Source organism: Protopterus annectens, chromosome 11.part0 (genome assembly GCF_019279795.1).
Source record: "Protopterus annectens isolate FY-2018-M chromosome 11.part0, PAN1.0, whole genome shotgun sequence".
In the NCBI taxonomy this organism is placed as follows: domain Eukaryota; kingdom Metazoa; phylum Chordata; order Ceratodontiformes; family Protopteridae; genus Protopterus; species Protopterus annectens.
The window spans coordinates 429,694,177-429,705,806 of record NC_056745.1 but is presented as its reverse complement, the minus strand read 5'-3'; positions in this window follow the sequence as shown (position 1 = coordinate 429,705,806).

Here is an 11,630-nt window from a genome sequence, read left to right as displayed (position 1 = left end):
GTACCACACACAGACCTAGGAAACTTCACAATCCTGCCTTTTCATATTTATTACCCTATATGTGTTATTAGTGACAGTTGTCTATTACCTTTTTTTCTTATTTTGTGTTCCTCATTTGCATGCATTTTGGCAGAGTGCACTATTGACTGGCAGCATTTCAAGATAATGAACAAGAATCCACTGGTTTTGCCATCATTATTGCATTACACATTTGCATACGTGTGCTTTGGTACAGCACTTTGAACAGCAGTAATGCAAAGTTGTTGTGTGGAATATAAACTGTTAATTATGCTCGTTTGCCTGTGAAATGTCAGCACTACTTAGAAAAGTGCAAATAGGGCAAACAGTTGAAGGAAAATAACAATTTAATTTCTGTAATCTGTATTACCGCAAACATATATGACACTAATGTGCAGTATTTCTAATGAGTGAGGAATGTACACATTTTGTATACCTGTTTCTGTGGCAGAAGCTGTTAATGCGGTGATTTTTGCTCCATAACACAGTTTTTTGGGGGGTTCAAAGCCATACAGTGTGAAGGGACTATGGAAATTATTACTCCAGATGTAGGAATTACTGTCATCATTACTTCATATGCTTTTATTACCGTTTTTGCCTTGTACACTTGCTCGCTGCTGAACTTCATACAATTAATTTTACCTGTTTAAGAAAAAAGGTAAAAATGTTATTTGGGCAGCCTGCTGCAACACAAATAGGCTTAGCAGCAATGTGCAGCCATCAGCACTCTGAACAGTACTTACTGAAGAAAATTCACCTGTTACCCTAGCATTATCTATGGCACAATTTATAAATGCAGTGTTTTTAAAAATATCACACAGATGATCCATGGTTCAAATCCAGATAACACCGTTTTTTTTAAATAGGGTGACAGAATACAATTTCTAAAAATAATTTGATTAGGAAGGTAACACTACATAAACATGGCTGACATAATTATGTTTATTGCAAGATATGTTTCATTAATACTTTGACATATACATTTTTCTAAGGAGCATATCTAATAAATGATTTACTTATGAAATACAGTTGAATGTGAGTGTAATTGTTTGGGCTGGATAATTATGATAACCTATTAAAAAGACACTTGCATATCTATGATGTTCAGAATACTTGTTATTTATATATATGTATTTATCTATTTATTTGTCTTTGTCTTTGTTTACCCATGTTCAGGCCTGGGTTGAAAAGCTCCATTTGCTAATATTGCACTGCCATTGTTATCCCCTTGCACAAAGTTAATGCTAATACTTACCCTGGAAACTATTGCCCCATTAGCTTGACATGTTTGATCTGTAAAGCCATGGAATGTATTATTATGGCCCTCATAAACAAGGACATAGGCAATCTCCAAGCACTTCACCCCACCCAGTTTCAATTTTCATACAGATTGCTCAAAGGTGATCTGTATCTCGCCTACAAGGCAATCTTGGACGCTGCCCTACTAGAGATGCTCCATATCCGCAAGTCTAACTCCTCACGCATTACTCACTTGAAAGGCCTGAATCTAATATGCGACATCAACAAAACCTGCTGGAGAGACAGGTTTGTCTCCCAGAGGCTGCTCTGTCTTTGGAATAGACTTCCCATACACATCAGACAGAATACGTTGCTGACCCTCTTCAAACCCAACCTTGATGAGTGGATGGGAAACCACAAATTTGTCCCAGGGGTTCCACCTGTGTCCCTCATTGAAAGAAGCAACAGGTGTTGACTGATGTTTCTTTTTTGGGGATAAACTCTTGGCTGGCTTGTAAGGGCCCAAGGGCCATTAGCCTAGTAACATCCTATGATCCTATGATTGCATTATACTACGTTCCAGTTAAACACAGAATAGTTACATTTCTATTTACATTTATACACAAATAGTAGTTACATTTATACATTCTAAGATTTTACAGAGATGGAATTTACTACAGAAAAAATCCACATGCACCTTAGTGGATTGTACAGGCAGCAATTATGTATAAAAATTGTTTTGTAACTTCTGTGACAGGTTGAGAGTATTCTGTTTAAGGAGAGTAATGTGGGTTTGGCATAATGGTTAAGGTTTTCACCTCATAGACATAAGGTGCAGGGCTTGATTCTAACCTTGGCTTATTAGCTAGGCTTAAAATTGCCCTTCAGAGTAGTTAGCCTAACATTCACCTATGAAATATTTGGAGAGTATTGTATGGTGAGCACAGAGCCTCAGCCTTGTGATGAGCATGTGTGGGACCAGGACTGGTTAAGATGTTGTTGAAGCAGTGGTTTAAAACCATTGATATTTTCAGCGAGTTTTGTTTGTGTGAGGATACTGTTCCATCATTTAGCAATGCACTGGGAGTAGAGCAAGTCACCTGCAATATTATTTGACTTATTTGAAAGTAATAAGAATGTGTTACTATAATGGAGGTCCCATGCTGGGCATAATAAGTTTTGTAGTGCAAGGCATTTTTTCTGGATGATGAATGAGTTTGCGTTTTGTAGTTAGTTGTGAATATGCTAGGTAGTTTTGTAGTTCAAGCCAGTTTAATTGCTTCAAACTATGACAGTGGTGGGTCCTATGAGGGAGATTGGTGGCAAATATAGCTATTTTATTGTAGCAGGAGGCCAGTTTCTTTCTTCGAGTAATGTTTAAGTCTGTTAGAATAGGAGAGGCGTATATGAGTTAGCAATAAGAAGGTGGTGGCTAGAGTTTTTCTTACAATATATGTAAGGAATCCATTGATCCTATAAAGGGAGCCCAATTTTTGGTGTATATATTTAATGGTGTGCAGTATATGCTGGTCATATTTGAGATTGTCATCTATTATAATGCCTAGAAGTGTACTGTGAGTTACAGTTTCAATGATACTATTATTTACAGACCTTATGGCAAAAGATTGTTTTTGATTTTGACAACTTTTTGAGTTAGAAACCATTAACTTAGTTTTCTTGGGGTTGAGTAGTAGGTTTGATTCTTTAAGCCAGTTAAAATCATCTCCTCCCACATAGGCCAACTGTGTGTTTAGGACAGTATGTATAGTGACATATGTATGTATCATTCCCCAAAGTGTATTAATCAGCTCATGAAAGTCTATCCATCTGACATACATTTACAAACAGTAATAATTCCTCTTATATAGAAATACATTTCACAGGACTTCTTAAAGTCGCACACATACAGGTCTATTTGCAATATATCTCTATCCATATTGATTGCAGTTCGCCTGTAATAAACATGGTTGAATGGGAGCTCTCCTGTAGCACTGACAAATAATCCCTTTGCTTGAAATTTATGTGTTATTTATTCCTTAGTTTGATTCCCACATTGGTAAAGTAACTTTTTTGCAGTGTGTAATTCCAGAAAGTTATATGCCAAGTCATCCTATTTAACAACCAAAACACCAAGGATAACAAGGCAAGCCATTGAGGCCGTCAGTGTTGACCATCTGAAAAAGTGTGAATATATTCAGCATCACACATGGCAAATCTTTCTGTCATGTTTCAAACCTTCATTGCTGTCTGATAAAATGCCTTCTGCCTTGCTTGCAATGTCTCTTTTTGCTTACCATCTTGCAAATGCATTTGCCATGGTTGTACGAGTTTGAGCACTAGCCGTTAAACGTAAGATTGGAATTTTGCACTAATTCATCCTTAGAGTTGCTGCTTGACTTCTGCAGGCATGATTGGTGTGGGAGATGATAGTGCTAAATTTAGAGCATATAGGTGAAGTGTGGAGGAGTACAGGATATTTGTTGTACTCCTTGTGAAGCACTATAGCCATAAGCTGCAGCGTGACTTCACTGGGTCTCAGTATAAAAGTGAGGCTTTGAACAGAGTAGCCAAGGCTGCCTCCAGCGCAACTGACATCGCATGCACTGAAGATAATTTCCATCACCACTATGGTGGCCTGAAATGTTGCAAGAAGGACCTCCTTAGCCAGTGGGAGAATGAGTTTAGGACTACCAACATCCCACAGTTGCGTGGTTATACTGACCTATCTGTATTAAAGATACTGAGTACAGCATCCAGACAAGACTGTTATTCAATATGCTTTCATGTCTCTACTTCTCTTCTTCTGTTTTGTACAGCTACCAAAGACATTTCAGTGAACCGTCAGATGCATAAAGAGTAGTTAATTTGCATCAGGTCTTAATGTAAGCGTAATACGTATTGTAATTGTATGCAGTATGGCAGTACTCCTAAGCACATTTTCCAATATTCCTTTCTCTTTAAAAGAAAAAAAAAAAAGTAAAAAATGGGGTCCTCTTCCACAAAAACTAATAAGCCATACATAGTTCTTCACTTCACCTATGTGTCTTCATGACACACTTGATTTGGCACAACTGGCTATACAATATTATTCTGTTGTAACCTACCCTTAGTGTGATAATAGTCCAAAATCAGCTAATTCTGGCTACACTTCTAGATTTATGTTGTGAAGACATGGACAGCTGTGGTTATCTTGTACTACCTTCCTGCAAATTCTTGTATTCTTAACCCCTTTGTCCTCCTGTCTTCTTGCCCACCTCCATTTCACCACTTTCCTATCAACCCTATTTTCACACATTTAATCTGGTCAAAAATATAATCATACACATTTCTAGAAATGGCCCATAAGAACATCTTCACTTTTTGTCCTCAGCCTTTGCACAGAGCTTGGCATTGTGCACAAATGGTAAAAGAACATGAATGGCTGTTCATGTGCTGTCCCACAGCCTCTTCACCACCACAGTCATCACTTACTGAGGGTATACCATTAAGATGTACATTAATGACCCATAACAGCACTCTTTCATATGTGGCTCTATATCGGTGTCTACAATTATTCCTTTTCCCTCATCCCTTTGTACTGTTGACTATTCATTAGGCCAATGGACTCCCAGTTAACTTGCGATTACCCTTGAAGCATGTCTATGTGTAGTAGGCATAAAAATTATTTTGGTAACTATTACATTTACAATTTTGCAATGAAACATATGTATAATAGTCATTCCTAGGCATTCTTAAATTCATGATAAAAAGCTTATATAACAATCACATTCTGACACTCTTTGTAAAATCACCTGGATAATGGAGTTGAACCCTGCTTCAACTCTTTTATTTAGCTCAGAGAGTTTACACCTTGTGCCACAGAGAAAACTAGGTTAACAGATGGATTTTCTCCACTAAGTTCTGGCCAGAGTGCTGACAGCCATACATCACTGCTAAGCTTATTTAAGCTGTAGAAAGCAAACCAAATGTAGTGTTTCACTGTTTCCTTCAGCAGAGAACTGTTTCTGCTCATACCGTACCATTGTGTAAATGGGGAAGGCAAGCAGAACATTTCATTTTTGAACTGAGCTTTGGATCTAACATGGAAACATATAATAAAGCATACAGGTCATCAGTGAACACCAGTAAACACTGATACTTTACAGTCCTATTTAAACACATCAAAGTTTTATCACACATGGGCTAATACTTTGCAACCTTTCCTCAAATGTATTTCCTCACCACTGGGCTTTCATTCTGGACAGTTGGGTCTGCGCTGCAGCACTCGCACTTACAAATGATATACAACCACATACAGCTGTGATGTCTGGAAATCATCATGTTGTATCCCTCTTGCATTGGAACATTGAGTATTGCTTGGTATTGACAGGCCACATTGCCCATGCATGAGCACATACTATAGCTAGTATCAGTCACATTCATTTTTGTTTAGATACCATCATCATAACCTGATTATCCATGAATGATTCATTGCCCATCCTGTGTTTCACAAGTGTGTGTGTGTTTCATATACACAAGACAGGTAAGTACATGTCACTGTTAGTTCTGCAGTATCCATTACTGACAACATAGCTGACATACGTCAGATGTATTATGTATTATTGAGCATAACACTGACCTTACTCCACGATATCAACAATATGGATTTGCACAAAATCTTCAACATCACAGTATTGTCTCTGACAGAGAATGAGACTCTAATCCTATGTGCTGTCAGACTGTAAAATCAGATTCTGCAGTGGTGCTTGTGTTAAGTACTGTGTTCTCTAGAATGCATGACTAGACAGATCGGGGGGTTCTAATCTCATAGTGGTCAGCTTGTGTACATGTGTGTGTGTGTGTGTGTGTGTGTGTGTGTGTGTGTGTGTGTATGTTTGTGTGTATGTGCATGTGCACAGACGCGTATGCCATTGTGCAGATGTGACCTGTGCAACTGCCATCCACAAAACAGTAGTAGCCTGGAGTCAATTTTCAACTGCAGGGGGAGCCCACATCAATTTCAAATCCTTCATCCAACATCATCCTCTCTAATAAACCACACTGATATCATCCTGTATAAAGAGCAGTTTCATAATATACAAGTCAGAATTATGTGGTGGTGTTTGTTTTAAGTACTGTGTCCTCTAGATTGCATAGCTTGATAGGGAGGGATTCTAATCTCATGGCAGTCAACTTGTGTGTGTATCAAGTTGTGTAAATATGACCTTAACTACTACTGGCCTTATTAAAATAGTACCCTGATGTTAGTTGTACACTGCATGGCATGTCCACATCAGTGTCACACCCTTCATACCACTCAACTGTACTGATTTTTGCAGAATGTCCAGATTTTTTTCTGATATTTTGGTCCATTTTTCATAAAACTGTGGTTTTCTAGCATATCTTTGGCAAATCATTGAAGATTTAAGTCAGAAAGTAATGAAAGATGTTTGGGTTTCAGACTTCATACTGTTCAGAAAGTTCATGCTAATGTAAAACCTGTTGTTCTATTTACTTAAAAAGTTTGTAAGAGCAATATTTAAGAACTGTCTCTCTTTTTGGGCCTCTGTCCTCCCACTATTGGTTCTGTCACTGATTTCTTGATCTAAGAGGTTGAGGGGTATAAAACCATTCTCCCATCATCATCATAATCTCAGCAATGGGTCTACTTCACTTAGTCAAACTCACTAATCATCAAATGCCTCTTTGTCGAACTGTATTTGTCAGTCTTCATTCGTCGAATGATCATTTTAGCGAACTTTAACTAACCAGTGGGGCATTATCAAGAATTTGCCCTTTTCCTCACTGTAGTGCAATCTTGGAATTTGTATATTTAGTAAGGGGTGTGGTGGGGCACAGCTCCCCACCAGGGTGGATTTTAAAAATGCTGTTTTTGTTGCAGTCTGTAGGTTGGCCCACTGGTTACTTACTGTGGGAAAAAGTTTTGTTAAAATGATCATTCGACAGCTGAAGCTTTGAAAAATAGTGTTTGATGAACAGGTGTTCAACATTTAGAGCATTCACAGATGTGATATAGACCCCTCAGCAACACAATTCTGATGCCATCCTATATAAAGTGTACTATCACACTGTACAAGGCAGATTTCTGTGGTGGTGTGTCCATTAAGTACTGTGCCATCTAGGTTGTATAACTAGAGAGGTAGGGGTTCTAATCTCAAAACAATCAACTTGTATGTATGATGGTGGATCCATTGCATCACTGGAGGATTATTTCAACAGGTTTGCTTATTTGCCTCTAACTCATGAGATCAATCTCACATCCCCTTTTTACTCTGTCCACAAATGCATACTGTCTGCAACACACTAATGAGGACATCATTTCAATAATGCAATCTCACAAAACAAAAGTCAGACCTCTCTTGTCGTGCATGCATATAATGCACTTGTGTGTAGATTGTGCCAATCAATAGGTAAGGAGTTCAAAAATGGCAGTAAGACTCCTCATTGTGTATGTATGTAAATGTAAATGGATGCAGGAGTGTCTTACACCTCTTAATATTGACAACATTTAGAATTCCACATAGCTGTAAAAGTCATTTTTGCACACACATCTCCTTTCCCTGATACAACTGATGACAACCTTTCAAAGATGCAGCATGGCTCCCATATGCTCAGATTTCTACTGTGGCATGTGCCTATAATACACTTTTATGTAGGTTGTTTAAGTACATAGGCAGGGAGTTCAAATACAGGATTGACTGTCATCTGTGGTTGTTTTTCTTCCCACTTACTATATGGAACAGACTGCAAATACATACATTTTGTATCTCTATACAGTGTGCTTGTGCTGTTCAACCACTTTTTAGTGGAAACATGTAAGGTAATACACAAGGGTGATGCCACCCATTGAAATGTGCAATGTCACACTCATCAAATAATTCCGTATTTGCCCTTGTGTTTCAGAAAACCTTCATTAGCCTGTGATGTTAAATATATAGTTAAAATTTCTTTGTCACTGCTTACAGTCAATGTAACAGTGTTTCTGGTGTAGATGTTGTTTCTTGTTACAAGAGTTTATTCCACATTTCCTTTGGAAGGCTGCATTGAAGACTGATGCTGTCATTTGAACAGATTTTCATTACATCACAGTTGTTTTGAAACACCTCCCCAGGACTGAGGACATAAGATAATATAGTATATGTTGTTGTCTAAGTAAGCTATATGTTCCAATATGGGATTATGTCCACATTGGACATAATTGTTGTTCCACCATCACAGCAACAGCAACAGGGGGCTACAGGTGTGTTTAGGCATACCTAGCATCATGCAATGTTGTCTGACATACATCAAGATTCTTTCTAAGTATGTATTTATTTATTTATTTCCAGTTTGATGACCGGGGAGGTCCCCTGGGCTCAGGGAGCCCATTTTCAGTGTAGGCCTGGGGAGAAAAGTTTTGCATTGCATAGTTTAGTTACAAAAAGCTCTGCATTACATATTTTAGTTACAGATACAATTATAGTAAAGAAGATGCAATTACAATTTCATTTCATGCAAGAGAAACAGGCATAAATTCTTTGGTTACATAGTGCAATTATGTTATTTACAATATGTACATATATGTTAGTTTAGCTTGAAGTTAGAGTTAGTCAGGGCTTTAAGGGGTGGAATGGTTATTAGGCAAGGGGGGGGGGGAGTGCAGTTGTATTTCCTGTTAGAGGAAAGATAGAAATGTAGCTGAGTTTTAAAGTTTTCAAAGTTTTCACAAATCACTAGAGAGGAAGGAAGAGAATTCCATTTTTTGCTAAGGAAAAGGATAGAAGAAGCTGACCAGCAGGACAATTGGGTTTGCGGACAGTGATTAGGTTTTGGTGAGTATATCTGAGAGTTCTGTGGGGGGTGCAAGGTTGAAGGATATTGGTTAGTGCAGGGCACTTAGTAGGTTGAAAAATTAGTCTGTGGGCTGTGGTGATTTTGAGATAATCTAGATGGTTGGAGAGTTCAAGCCAATTTAACAGATGAAGGGAAGTACAATGATGGGAGGAGAATTTGGCTTTGGTTGCAAATTTGGAAATCTTATTATAACAGACTTCCAATATGGAGGAGAGAGAGAGGTAGATAAGTTTGTTTGTAGAGGAGCGCCATACATTAGTGAGGGGAGTAGATAGGTAGTGGCGAGAGTTTGTCTGTTGGAAGGAGAGAGGAAATGGATGTTTCTGTACAGCATACCAAGTTTTATATGGGTTTTCTTAATGTTTGGCTGGATGTGAGTATCGAATTTTAGGTGTTCATCAATAGTAACTCCAAGTAGTTTGGCGAAGAGAACAACCTCTATAGTAGAGTTATTTTGGCTAATAATTTGGAATGAGTTTTTATCTAGAGGGGAAGCTTTTGAGGGAGAGAATAGAAGTATTTTGGATTTGTTGGCATTTAGTGAGAGATGTTTTTTGACCATCCAATTTTCAGTGGTGGAGAAAGCAGTTTGGGTCACTGTTTGGAGCTCTGGAAGGTTAGAGGTGCAGCAGATTAAAGTAGAATCATCTGCATATTGTACGATTTTGGTGTTGGGTAAGGCTTTGTGAAAGTCATTAATAAAGATGTTGAATAACATTGGAACGAGTATAGATCCTTGGGGTACCCCAGTAGGGGTAGGAAGGAATGTTGAGGTGCCTTTCCCCCATTTTACAGCTTGGGACCTGTCCAAAAGGTAGCTGGAGAACCAGGATAAGGAATTCAGGGAGAGATTAAGATTATAAAGATGGTTTAGGAGATGGATATGGGAGATGGTATCGAATGCCTTGGACAGATCTAGTAGAACTGTTGATACTATTTTTCCAGAGTCATGGGCAAGATTTATTGTGTCGAAGAAGGAGAGAAGGGTAGCGATGGTACTATGGCCAGGTCAGAAGCCGTGTTGGGTAGGAGTGATTAGTTGGTGATTGGCTAGGAATGGCATAAGCTGAAGGTGGATGCATTTTTCTAGAAGTTTAGAGATTGGGGAGAGGATAGCTATGGGGCAGAAGTTTGAGATGCTATTGTTTTTCCCTCCTTTATGGGGAGGTAGAATAAAGGCAGCATGCCATAATTTGGGCATATAAGATTCCAGCATGGATCTGTTGATCAAGATGCTAATGGGGAGAACAATACCATCTGCGGCTATTTTTAGGATGGAGGATGGGATATTGTCAGGGGCATTGGAGCATGGTTTGAGTTTATAGAGTAATCTTTTATGTGGGACGTTGAGATTGGTTTAAGCTCAAATATTGGAGGAGGATGTGTAGGGGGTGAAGAAGACTGGGTAGGTTGAGGGGGAGGGTTATTATTGGGGAAAGTCTTGGTCAGGTCTGCTATGGAGTTGGTGAAGAAGGAGTTGAATAAAGAGGCTATTTCAGGATCAGATTTGCTGGTGTCAGGACAGGGGTTGCTTTCGGTACCTGGGTTGAGAAGAGACAATGTAATTCCAGAAATGTTTGGGTTTTTTTGATTGGTTAGACTGTAGTTTGATATAGTAAGACTTTTTGTCTCTGACTTGTTTTTTAGCAAGGTTGCAGAGTTGCTTGTATTTAACTAAAGTTTCAGGCTGCTTGTATTGATAGTATGCTTTCCAGGTTTTATCTCTTTGTAGCACAAGTTTTTTGGCATCTTTGGTTAGCCATGGGGCGGACTTGGATTTTACTCTTTTTGTTCTTTATGGAGCTAGGGAGGTTAAGACATTTAAGAAGGTTGAGTTGAAAAATTCTACGGCATTGTCCAGTGGAAGAGTTTTTAGGGGGTTCCAGTTGTTTTAGAGAGTCAGAGAAAGTAGTGGGGTTAAAGTTTGTGAGGTTTTGTGTGTGAATGTACTGGTGTAGGTGAGGAGAGGAGTGGGTAGCCCGGTGGGTGAAACCTGGGAAGTGGTCTCCTATTGGGTAAGGTGTATCGCCAGATTTTATTACTTTATTAGGATGGGATACTAGGATCCAGTCTAGTGTGGTACCTGGGTGTTTGTTTTGTTAGGAGTGGTGATGGGGTTAGTTAGTTGGGTGTAATTAAATAGATTGATGGATACGGTGGGATTAGGGTTATTGATTTTATTCCAATCGATATTTACATCTCCAAGTATGAAGGTCTCTAGCTTAATATTGGTAGAGGTTCAGAGGACAATTTTCTCAAGAGTAGTGGTGTTATTACCAGGGGGGATGTAGAGGGCAATGATACAAATGCTTTTGTGGTTATTTATTTTTAGTAGGCCTATTACTAGTTCTGCATTGTTGAATGGAGGGATAGGATTGGGGTAGGGAGTGATGGATAGCAGGTTAGAGTAGATTAAGGCTACCCCACCCACTTTTCTATTTAAGCGATCATTTCTGAGGGATTGGAATCCAGAAGGGAGGATTTCAGAGTCAGAAATATGAAGTTTTAACCAGGTTTCTGAGATGGCTACAATATCAGGT